The 12,588-nt window shown below is 47.1% G+C and overlaps 1 protein-coding gene across 2 annotated transcripts in view; it reads left to right on the forward strand.

Annotated features, from left to right (window-relative positions):
- LOC111874115 overlaps positions 1–12,588 on the forward strand; it is a 71,307-nt gene that overhangs the window by 925 nt on the left and 57,794 nt on the right. The window lies entirely within an intron of this gene.

The following is a 12,588-nucleotide window of genomic DNA, read 5'->3' on the forward strand; positions in this document are numbered from 1 at the left end:
CTGAGAATCCTGCAAAACCCATGTAATGTAATGTAATGTATGTAAGGGGTGGGCCATAAAAACCAGCCCTCGCACTGCGACCTTCAATGATCTATTGTGCTTCCCCTTGGATTAGCCCTTTATTAATCCTACATTTTTAATAAACTGTAGGGCCCTGCTTATGGGGGCGTCATAAAGGTCACTTGGTTCCATAAAAAACTGACCCAAGTGACGAAATCTTAAATAAGCTATGGCCTCACAATCACATAGGGCATGTTCGGCTGATTCGTCTTCTTGTAGGCACCTTTCACAAGTTGGGTCATCTATCAGTCCCAGTTTGTAAAGGTGTCCTTTCAGGTGGCAGTGTCCGGTAAGTAATCCTACCACCCGTCTTAGTTGATCGCTGTTTAATCTCTACAGATCCTTCGTTGTTCTGGCAGAGGATCCTGCTATAAAACCCTTTGCCTGTTTGAGTCCAATGCAAAACCCATAGGCCCATATGCACTGTGCTGGGCAGAATGCAGCATTTTTGTGTTAATCCTTTAATGGTCAGTGATAATCATTTAAGCCACCCGATTTAACGTTAATGAAATCGGCATTTACTCTAGAGACGTTATGTGTCAGTTCAAATTGGTTTTCAGAATATGCAACAATACGTTTTCCGAACGTCATCATCCGAATTAATACGTGGAGCGTTTTCTGTGAGGTAAGAACCAAATGTTTAATTCTTATTGAAACGTGCAATAATGCTGTCATTGTTGTGCTTTAAAGGTTAAAAACAAAACATAAATTTAATTTAGAATTTATTATTATTACTATTACTTGGTAAGATTTAATGAGTAGGAAGTGCAGTACCATTCTGCCACAAATGCAGACATTGGATTCCAGCTCTCACCGTTACATGCTTGTCAATATAAGGAAGGAACAATGAACAAGCTGCTCGTGTCACTTTGCAAAATGTTACCTGATGAAGGAGGTATGGACCGTGAGGATACAGCATTTTCAAAAACAACAATAACATGTTTTGAATAGTTTTGCTCAAGAATTTTGATGTTTTTTCGAATTAATATGTTGTGAATATATGGACTATATTTAGTCTCTCATGCTGCGTTAGTCACCACCAACTTTAACGCACAGAGTGCGCTGATACATGTAACAAACATCGATTACTTCTATAATCATACTTCTATAATTCGATAGCTTTTGTAACAAAGGCAGTGTTCCCTGTGAAGTACGAAATGAATTGTTATATATTGTTTAGGATTCTGACTCTGCACTGCATGCTTCACATGCATCCCATCCCTGTAATAGGCCGTGGAGGCCCGTTGCATTGTGAGATGTCGAGGCTCCCACATTTTCTAAACAATTGGCTCACAGATGGCGGTGAGGCTGTCAAGCTTATGCGCCGGTCCCCCATTTACGCCCAGGAAGATCCCTGTTACTCATTTATATTACAGGCTGAGTCGAACCCAGGGCCATAATGCGACTGGAAGGATTAGGTAAATTGAAAAATCCAATTAATTAATCGGGAACCTAACCCGCGACCTTCTAGCATAGTGGCTCAATCAACTGCACTGTCGCGTAGCCTCGCAATGTTAACATCAAAATGTCTTCCTAACGCTTTACCCTCTCTCGAACCTAACTCTACAAGAAATATGCGCGGTGCTGCCTGAGAACCTCAAAAGCAAGACAAATTTTCTATTCTCCATAATAAGAAGTAGGGTCTTCCACCCCCATCCCAGGCCCATAATTCCTCTTCTCCCCCTTTTTCAGGCATCAGTGTGCCTGTGTTGACTAGTGGACTGCGCGTGGTGATATACATAGGCAATGCCTGTGCTGACTAGTGGACTGCGCGCGGTGATATACATAGGCAGTGCCTGTGCTGACTAGTGGACTGCGCGCGGTGATATACATAGGCAGTGCCTGTGCTGACTAGTGGACTGCGCGCGGTGATATACATAGGCAGTGCCTGTGCTGACTAGTGGACTGCGCGCGGTGATATACATAGGCAGTGCCTGTGCTGACTAGTGGACTGCGCGCGGTGATATACATAGGCAGTGCCTGTGCTGACTAGTGGACTGCGCGCGGTGATATACATAGGCAGTGCCTGTGCTGACTAGTGGACTGCGCGCGGTGATATACATAGGCAGTGCCTGTGCTGACTAGTGGACTGCGCGCGGTGATATACATAGGCAGTGCCTGTGCTGACTAGTGGACTGCGCGCGGTGATATACATAGGCAGTGCCTGTGCTGACTAGTGGACTGCGCGCGGTGATATACATAGGCAGTGCCTGTGCTGACTAGTGGACTGCGCGCGGTGATATACATAGGCAGTGCCTGTGCTGACTAGTGGACTGCGCGCGGTGATATACATAGGCAGTGCCTGTGCTGACTAGTGGACTGCGCGCGGTGATATACATAGGCAGTGCCTGTGCTGACTAGTGGACTGCGCGCGGTGATATACATAGGCAATGCCTGTGCTGACTAGTGGACTGCGCGCGGTTATATACACAGGCAATCAGTACAGTGTACAGACATGCAGGTAGCAATACAGCACATTCCAGACGTCGGGCGTCTCCACGATTATATACACTGACGCACTCAGTCACGGCCCGGTCGCCCAACTTATTGACTCGCCGACTGAAATATATTCCTCGCTTCCATCTGAGCGACAGGATTGTGACAGGTTCACTCCTTGGTTCCGGAGTAGTCGAGCGTCGCCTTTACTGCAAAAGTTGAGAAATAATGTTGTCTACTTCCAGAAGTTTCATCCTTTCTAAACTCTCCCGAGCCTCATGTGTTCTCTTTTGTCGAACGTGAACATGAACCTCGCCGAAGCATACCAATGCTCGTTCGAGCAGTGACATCAGTTTCATGAGCACGAACTCTGAACCCTGAAGAGAGAAGTTGCAAAGGAGAGAACAACATTCGGCGGGAAGGGAAAGATGTGGAAGTCATGAGACGCGCTCTATTTGAGGGATAGGAAGAGCATAAATTTGCTAGAAGGCTCCCAGGCTTTGCTCACTTGTCCTGATAAATGCAGTGTGGAAATGAACACTTCAGAACTGATAGAAACACTGGTTTGAGACAGAGGCCGCTGAATTTTGATTTTTTGCTTATTCGTAAGTTTAATAATTGAAAAGTGATTTCGGGCTTCTAGTGAATGGGTTTTATTTCTGATGTACAAAATAAGAACTTGGAACTGTGGAACTGTCTCAGCATTTCCTTGAAGACAGAAGAAAATCAAAAGAACCTGTGTCAAGTTGTACCTTACGAGCACTTTGTAACTTCTAGCTGAAACAAAATTTGCCTCAAATATCTGAGGATATGCCGTTATCAGACAGTGATGTAGACGAGACGAACTTCTTCCGTGAGCCTGCCTCTTCGAGGTAGGACGTACTCTCGCAGATTCTGCAGTCAGACATACACTAAGCTCCAACACATTTCAAACTGTCGTCACTGAGCCCAGAGATAGAGCAAATATTTGTACCGTCGTCATGTTGTTAGTTAGTTAGTTAGTTAGTTATTGGAGAGGGTGGGTTTCCTCATGCATTTAGACCAGTATTGGTCCATTGTGCTTCCCTCTATGATATTCTACGAGTCTCTATACCCTACCGATATTGGTGCGTACCATCAGTCCCGCCGAGCAAGCGAGTTCGGCCTCCACTAGCTTGGCGGTGTCTATAATGCTTTCCCCATCTATCAGAGGCCTTATAGACTACTGTTGGGCGGGAAACGTCCTTGAATTTGGCTCAGTGATCTCCTTTGGAGATATGAGGTTCTTTTACGTGCCGTAAAGCTACGACACGGGACACACGGCTTAAAGTCCCGCCCAGAGGACTTGTTCCCTGAATTTTTCCGCCCTTAAAAATTTCACGACCTCCGCCGGGTATTTGAACCCGCGTACCACGAGTCATGAGGTGGGAACGTTACCTCTAGACTACGGAGGCCGCTGTCGTCATGTTGTTACCTGCATGTTCCACGAAAAGTTCCTCAACAATATTTGCATTATGATCTAGTGCTCAACATCTTTTTAGAGCCCTAAATTAAGTGTCTCTAGGTCGCTGCAACAACATGTATTCGCGCGCCCGCCATGTTGATATAACTGTAAGGAACAAAGCACGACGCTGAGTTTGTCCCCAGTGGCACAAGCTTCATGGCACGGTTCACCAAAATCTTCCGCTGCTTCAGAAGTGACACGTAGACACATACGTGTAACATATGCAGAGCTCTGTTCGGTGTCACGGCAGTCGTAACTACGCCCAGCTTAGGCAGTGAGCTCGGGGGCACGCAGTAGCGTAGAAGGTTGAGGCACTATGCTACAAGCCGGATGGTCGCGGGTTCGAGTCCCGATGAGGTGGATTTTTTTCAGTTTACCTAAACCTTCCAGCCGCACTATGGGCCTGGGGTCGACTCAGCCTCTAACACAAAAATGAGGACCAGGAATCATCCTGGGGGTAAAGGGCGACCGGCACGTAAGGCTAACAACCTCATCGCCATCTGTGAGCCGATTTTCTAGAAAATGTGGAAGCCTCGACGTCTCACAACCCTACTGGCCTCCACGGCCTGTTACAGGGATAACTTTACCTTTTTCACATATTTACCTGGGCGCTCAGCTCCGGGTGGTGCCGCTTGGGATAAGGAGCGCTCTACATTTGTCCCCGGGCCCTGGGTCTCGGACTGAAACCCCACAATATGAAAGTCTGGATGTCGACTTCTGATTCGTTTTCATGTGAACACGAGTGTCTGCTGTGCAGATATTGCACTGAAACCGTTTTCATTTTGAGTTGCACGAAGATGTCAAACGAGCTTTTAAGTTGATGAAATCTGTGACCCCGTACCCACCCTTCTGCACTGGGTACTGGAGCTACGCCCAGACACATAAAGAAGGGCAATTTCCTGGTAAACAGCAGCCACTGATTGTGTGAGGAAGGGACGGAACCCCCAACGCTGTCGCAATGCCCGTTTCAGCGCGGTGTCATGCATCAGGCGGTGTTCGCTAGACACAAGACAGAAGACACTTCCAGGCCCAGAATTCGAAATTTAATATCCGTTACAGAAAATGTTGGCGTGGGGTGAAGTTCTAGACTCGTAATGGAAGGGTCTCGGTTCGAATTTCACGCGGGACGTTGGCCTTAATTTTTTCCAGGCAAATGTCACGATACTATCTCTATCAGGCCATGACTATTTTCTTCCAGATCTTTATAGATTCATCATTCATGATTTATTCTGTCATTCGATGCTATATATTCTAGCTAATGATAGGGCAGTAAGAACAAAAGTCCCCACCCAAACTATTATTTGTTCGTTCTATAAATGCACATGGAGTGGTGGACAGATGTTCTATGCGCACAGCTGATAAGCGCTGTCATGCGGCGCCTGAGATTATAGCGACGCCTTGCATCGCTTTAGCGGACCATGTTACGAAGCTATCAATGCATCGCCTATGCATCGATTCCCTAAGGCATTTGGGTTTCTTAATTGACCTTATGCTTCCAGCCGCACTATGGCCCTGGGGTCGACTCAGCCTCTAACAGAAATAAGTACCAGGAATATTCCTGGGAGTAAACGGCGGCCGGCGTGTAAGGCTCACAACCTCACCGCCATCTGTGAGCCGACTGTCTAGAAAATGCGGGAGCCTCGACGTCTCACAACCCTGTGGATTGACATTTAACAAGATGCACGAACGTAAATTACGCAGTAGGTCACGAATGAGTGCATAGTTTCCTGTTTCACTGTATCGTGTCTATTCTGTGAATAATGAAAATATTCTGTTTAGTACCATGTATTGGAGATAGTGTGGCCGATCACAGTGGCCGCTCGGTCTAGGGCATGAACTGTCTTCCCTCTGTCGAACACTGCGGTCGTGAATTCGAATCCCACTTGAAACATAGATGTCTGTGTGCGATTATTCTGTTTGTGCTGTCCTGTGTATAAGTATCGCCCTTGCGATAGGCTGATCCCCCGTCAAAGGAGTACTACCAACTGTGTGTACAGATCACGAAACCGAAAAATCAGCCACGGCCCGGCAAAGGGCTGTGCAGCCATTGAAAAATGGATGAAGAGGGTCTACGATTAACTACTTGTGCGCGTTATTCGTGGGAGATTTCGTTACATGCAGGCATCGACGTATCACCCGATAAGGTGCAGGGTTGGAAAGGAACACGGGAGAAAGTAGAGGGAAGTTAACAGCACGAAAGCTTGCGTAAGAAATGATGACACTTCCCGTTGAACTATCAACGGGCGTTACACTATATACTCATATTTACAGTTTAAGCTGTAGATCGTAATAACATCCACCACTGAAACCAAACCATATTTTTTATAAAGAAATTTTCTACATAAATTTGATGAATATCGATTCGATATCTACGTTAAGCATGGGTTACATTCATGGGCACCAGGGGAGGGGGGATAGGTACGCCACCTGTTCTCCTCCCCCCCTTACTTCTAGATGAAATCAAAACTGGAACAGGAAAACAGAGAGAATATTGATATTTCTTTTATTGCTAGTGGGTGGGACTAAGTGCCTTGTACTGTGGCCACTTCTGGCCTATTGTACCAGCCCCAGATGATAGGTGAGGGTGATTGTGGAGCAATTGGTGGAATGAAGATTGGCAGGGGAAACCGAAGTACTCGGAGAAAACCTGCACCAGCGCCACTTTGTCCACCACAAATCCCACTTGACCTGACCCGGGATCGAACCCGGGCCGCCGCGGTGGGAAGCCAGCGACTAACCGCTTGAGCTACGGCGCGGCCCTCGGGTGAGCAGTTAAAATATTCCCAAACGGCTTAATTGAGAGTTGGTAACAATACTGTCTGTCAGCCCCCCCCTACCCAGTTACACTGTACCTATATGAACTAAAGCAATTTCTGGTAACAATTTATAATGTAGGTCCACTCACCGAGAACAAACCTGACTGAATAGTTTCAGAGATGAAATGACGCAAAGAGACTGCAGACACGACCTCCGTATTGTGCGTTCACTGAGTGAGAACCCTGGAAATTCGGCGTCTGTCTGTCCAGATGTGCTTCCTACACCCGTGTATATTTTTCTTACTGAGCAGCACAAAAACAAACGGCACACACCGGACACCGAACAAATGGTCTGTCAAGCTGACAGTGTCTCATTTCAGTCCGCCTTGCTCCTGCTGCTGCTTCCTGCATGAAGTTAGTCGCCACATTTGTCTTTCTTAGCATCCAGGGCACTCATCACAGCAGCAATCTGTCCCCGCTGCCGTCTGGTCTGGTAAGTTAAAGTAAGTAAAGTAAAGCTGTCCCTGTACCAGGCCGTGGAGGCCCGTAGGGTTATGAGACGTTGTGGGTCCCACATTATCTTGACAATCGGCTCGCAGATGGCGGTGAGTGTCAGCCTTACGCGCCGGCCGCGCTTTACTCCGGTAAGCTTTTCAAATGTGTGGGGCAGGCCAGTCTGGGGAGGGGGGGGCGACTAGTTAGGAAGGAAATTCCTGAGAAATTTATGTAGCAAAATTGCAAAAAAGTCAGACACTGATTGCTTAATTTCCTCAAATTTTAAGATCTTGAAAAATATTATTAATTGATAACTAACTTCTCTTGGCCGCGCCATAGCTCAAGCGGTTAGTCGCTGGCTTCCCATTGCGGCGGTCCGGGTTCGATCCCGGGTCTGGTCAAGTGGGATTTGTGGTGGACAAAGTGGCGCTGGGGCAGGTTTTCTCCGAGTACGTCGATTTTCCCTGCCAATCTTCATTCCACCAATTGCTCCACAATCACACTCACCCGTCATCTGGGGCTGGTACAATAGGCCAGAAGTGGCCGCAGTACAAGGGACTTAGTCCCACCCCACTAGCAATAAAAGAATTGTCTTGGTTTTAAAAATGGAAATATTTAAAAAAAAATTCTTGCATTATTGACGGGTGCTTTACTAATAAGGATTAAAAATGTAGGCTTGAAAAGCCGTTGTCTGTACATATACAAAGATGAGAAGTGGGTCCCGATATGTGAAGTCTGGAGACCGCTGAGTTGTGGCATGCTGTGGTCTCACCGAACAAGTTGATTCGTGAGGTGACCGATTCGAATCTCGATTGGGACATCGATTATCCTGAGCGGAATTTTCGCGGTTTTTCTCAGTCCTCCCAGGAAACTGCCGAAATACTCTCCCGAGTAGCCTATTATCGCTTCCTTCCAAATCCTTTCCAATTCACCGTTCACTTGTCACCTGTAACATTACATACCGTGTCTACTGTTGCGTACTTGAGGCGCTATGCTACTGCAAGCCGCAATGTCGCGGTTTCGATTCCCGATGAGGTCACTGAATCCTTCCAGCCGCACTATGTCCCTGGGGTCGAATCAGCCTCTAAGAGAAATGAGAACCAGGAGATTTCCTGAGGGTAAAGAGCAACCTCACCGTCATGTGAGCCAATTATCTTGAAAATGTGGGCGCCTCGACGTCTCACAGCCTTATGGGCCTTTAGCTTTAGCGTAGCTACAGACAGTGCCGCAAAACAAGCCACAGAAGAGCAACGTCAGTAAAGTAGTGTCACGTGGTGTTCGTGTTCCCACCCAAAGGCGTACACCAGAAAACACAGGACGACAGTCTGAGGGCAAATGGGGAAATAAATGGCGCTCACAGGGGAAATTAGAAGCAGGTGATCCCTGCTCAATATCCAGAGAGTGTAGTAATGTTGCGGGCATGGGCACCGCCCGTGGACCTGGCAGGGAGCAAGTGCGAGCAGGACGGGCAACTCGGGTGAAATTGTGAAATTGTGTCAGAACGATGACGTCACGGATCATGACACTGGCAGGTTATGTAGCAAGTAAGAGTATGTGGAACTGCTTAAGAATGTAAGATTTAAGGTTTTCACGGCGGTGACTATGAAGAAAGCCGTCTTATGGGATGTGGCGCCGTGTAGAAATTGTGTTAACAGACGTTTCGGAGTAACGTATCAAGAGGGTTCGCTCGTGGGTTTCTTCTTGTCTTCTACCCTGAAGATGGAGACGATACGTTCCTCTGAAACGAGGATCGAACCGGGGACGCCACGGCGGGAAGCCAGCGACCAACAGCTTGAGCTATGGCGCGGCCCATCAACACTGTTACTTAATGCGGAGCTCTCAAGTCATCGAGAAAACATTACGTGTTTGTGTGAAGAATTTGTTTCCTACAGAAGATCACTTCAGTAAATAGGCCTGAGCTCAGTAACATGAAATTTCTGGAAAGAGCTAAATGTACAACGAACTAAATAAAAACATTCCCTGAGAATGCTGCTATCTAGAGGTACGCTATGAAGTTGGCACTTCAGTACATTCCACTGTCATCATCTGCTCCTCTTTGTAACTATTTGCTAAGGCAGATAACGACAGAGTAACAAGCCTTAGCCCGCGATGGGAGTTAAGCAGATTTCAGCTTCAGGATAATTAAAGTGACGCACGATTACGTAAACAGATGCCTTCGCGTCGGCAGCGCGCGTAGCGGGCTAATTAGGAACCGATCAATATCGGAACCAGCGTGTCTACCTTCCGGAAGCGCCACGCGAACAGACGGAGCAGGTTTCCAGGTTAGGCCTTTGCGTCATACTGTCCCGAATTTCACAATTCCAGCTTCAGAAATAAACGGTGAATGGGTAAGGATGTGGAAGGCAACGATCGTAGCCTAACATGACGTACTCTTTTCGCATTTACGCGTGATTTCGGGCTTCGGCGGTGACTATGAACAATGCCGCCTTCTGGGACGTAGCGCCGTGTAGATCTTGTGTGAACCGACGTTTCGGAGGAACGTATCGCCTCTACCTTCGGGGTATAAAAATCCGCAAGCGAGGCACAAGCTTGAGCAGGTGGCTGCAGTCTTCTTATTGTGGCATTTGTTTCAATCAAAAGAAAAAGCAAAGAAAAGTGAACTGACCAGACGTCACGGCGTCCCTTTCCTTTGTGTATTTATGAAGCTGTCTGCTTGTACCAGTTCTCACGGTCTCTTCGCTTGCGGATTTCTTATTTTTCCTTCTACCCCGAATATGGAGGCGATACCTTCCTCCGAAACGTCGGTTAACACCACATCTACACGGTGCCACATCCCAGAAGACTGCTTTCTTCATAGTCGCCGCCGTGAAAACCTCAAATCTTACATTGTATAAAGTTGTTTACCTTTTGTCATTGTGGGTGTGTGTATGGTTTTACCTTTGTCTGCTTTTGTTATGGCGATATTATGTCTTCTATACTTGTTATTGTCTTCCATTCTCTTCAGCTCCTTATATTGTTTTGATCGTGTTGATGCTTCTTGCAACTACAGACCGAGATGACGCACTGCGGCCTCTGCACCCAGTGCAAACGCTTCTAGATATAGCGCAAATTACATTTTAAGATTTTATGACGAGTTTGCATGTGAGACGGTGACCGAGAAGTGTGCAGACATACCGGGTTCGAGCCCCGCTCGGCCACAGCTATGAGGACTGCGGTTTTCTGAGCTGTAACGCCGTGTACAGAGGCCGAAGTTTTCGAGGAACACACCACTTCCATCTTCAGAGCCCGAAGGTAAGACAAGTAAGAAACCCGTCTCTCTCTTCTTCCTCCGTTTCTCTTCTTCTTCTGTTTCTCCTTCTCATATCCCCCGCTTCTCCACCATTATCATCAATTCGAGCGGGTTGGCACAGCGGTGTACTCCATCTAGCGTGAGTTGGTGACGCAGATCTTACGTCATCATTAGGAAGCCATTATATTCGTATTTTCGGTATAGTTTGGGTATCCGCACACCGGTGTGTTGGCGTGCTCTGGTTCGTGCAGTTACCTGATGAAGGCACCGCACCTTAAGGCGGGCGCCATCAGGTGCGGTGTACCGTTTCTCACAGCCCTCCACAGCTGTCATCTCTCTCATACGTGGACAGATCCATCTTCGAGGGCTTCTTGTGTCGCTCTCGAACCCTCTCTTGTCCAGGAACATGATCAGTAATTGGCAAAGCCACAGGGTTCACTTCGCAGACTGTCGCAGTTACTGAAGAACTTCCCTCACGATGGAGGCAGAATGTTCCTCTGAAATACCGGACAAGACATTGATCTTCACTGCCTAATCTACTGCATTTCCAAAGGCGCACCTTCTGGTACGTCCTCAACCCGAGACCGCTGAAAGGATTTGCACCAAATTTACTATGTTTTGTTACATTTAAATTTCGGTTGAAGTTGGTGCTGGATGCAAGAAGTATTCGAGGTTCTCACAGCGGTGAACATGAGGAAGGCAGCTGCCGTTTCTCAAGTGATGAGGCCTTTAGAGCAGAGGAAGTTAATTTTGATGAACTTGCGCCGACGCAGCGTCCACTTGCGTTACCACCTGAAGGCAACACTACACGTGTATACCCGTTCATGATCGTGTCTGTGTGGTTATACTTTGAAGGGAGAAAGAAAGGAAATCTCTGTATAACTAAATGTTATACTGATGCATCACAACAAAAGCCTGGCTAACAAACGTCATGAAAATGTAGCAGAGTGTGAACACTTAAGAACGACTGTAACAAATCGAAATTACATTAACGAGAAATTTAGGGCAATGCTCCTCCCACTGAGAGCACCGGAATTAGGCTAATCACATCATCACATGTGTTTACAGTTCGCGAACTGGACGTGTTAATCTGTTCGACCCGGCCGGAGAGGCCCCACACGGAAGGAATTAAGCTCCGTGACGGATGAGAAATCACTAATCAGATTACTTTGACGCCGGAATCGAATCGCGATCTCCTGTAACAAGGTCCAGACCGGGCAGCAATCAGGGTACAGTCGTCATCATAATGTTAGCAACACGGAGGGGGGGGGAGACTAGGTCACACTGACCAGTAGATCATGCGGCTGTACCGAAATGACCGGAAGCTTCGGCCCTGCAAACTGCCTCCTTCATGTAGTGATATACACATAAATCATGAGGTTGAATGTAAAGAGAAGTTTGTCCACGTGATTAATCCAACATCACGCCATGAAGATGAACGCGGGAACAGAGACATAGTTCCTTGTTGACTTTACCAAATGGGAGTAAGAGGCCAACATCACTCCGCGGGGAAACACCCCCGGTACCTGTCAGATTGGGGACTGTGTGGGCCCCAGAGCCCGTCTCAACACTGCCAGGAATCGAATCTCGACTTCCCGTCCGTCAACTTCGTAGCCTAGTCACTATACTGACCGAACTACCAGGCGCACACGTCATACTTCTCGATTTCCTGTGATCGACAGTCATAGCTTGGAGGACGCGGGAACTTCTGAGGTGGAAGCGACACTACGCCACGTAGTTTAGGGCCAACAGGATGTTATGCGACAAGACAGCTTCGAAAATATGTAACCATTTTTCATGCATTTTTTTAATGTTCAGAATAGCAACATGGCAGTCGTGCGAATATTTTCTTTAGCCTTCGGTTTGAAGGAGATAACTGACGAGCCAAATAGGACTGGACCTCTGAAATCTGACAATACATCGCAAACGTACGTACACACCGCGCATGCGTGCTGAGTCTCTGAGGTTATATGCGACAGATGTAAGGTGTAAAATCTTTGTGTAAAGTAACAAGTTCTTCACGGAAATAAAATAACAACATATATGAAGGAACAGGAACGTTTTCAAAGCAACCGGTTGTTTGCCTCTTCAGTCTCTTTGTTCTAAAA

Source organism: Cryptotermes secundus, unplaced genomic scaffold, assembly GCF_002891405.2.
Source record: "Cryptotermes secundus unplaced genomic scaffold, Csec_1.0 scaffold47, whole genome shotgun sequence".
NCBI classification, from domain to species: domain Eukaryota; kingdom Metazoa; phylum Arthropoda; class Insecta; order Blattodea; family Kalotermitidae; genus Cryptotermes; species Cryptotermes secundus.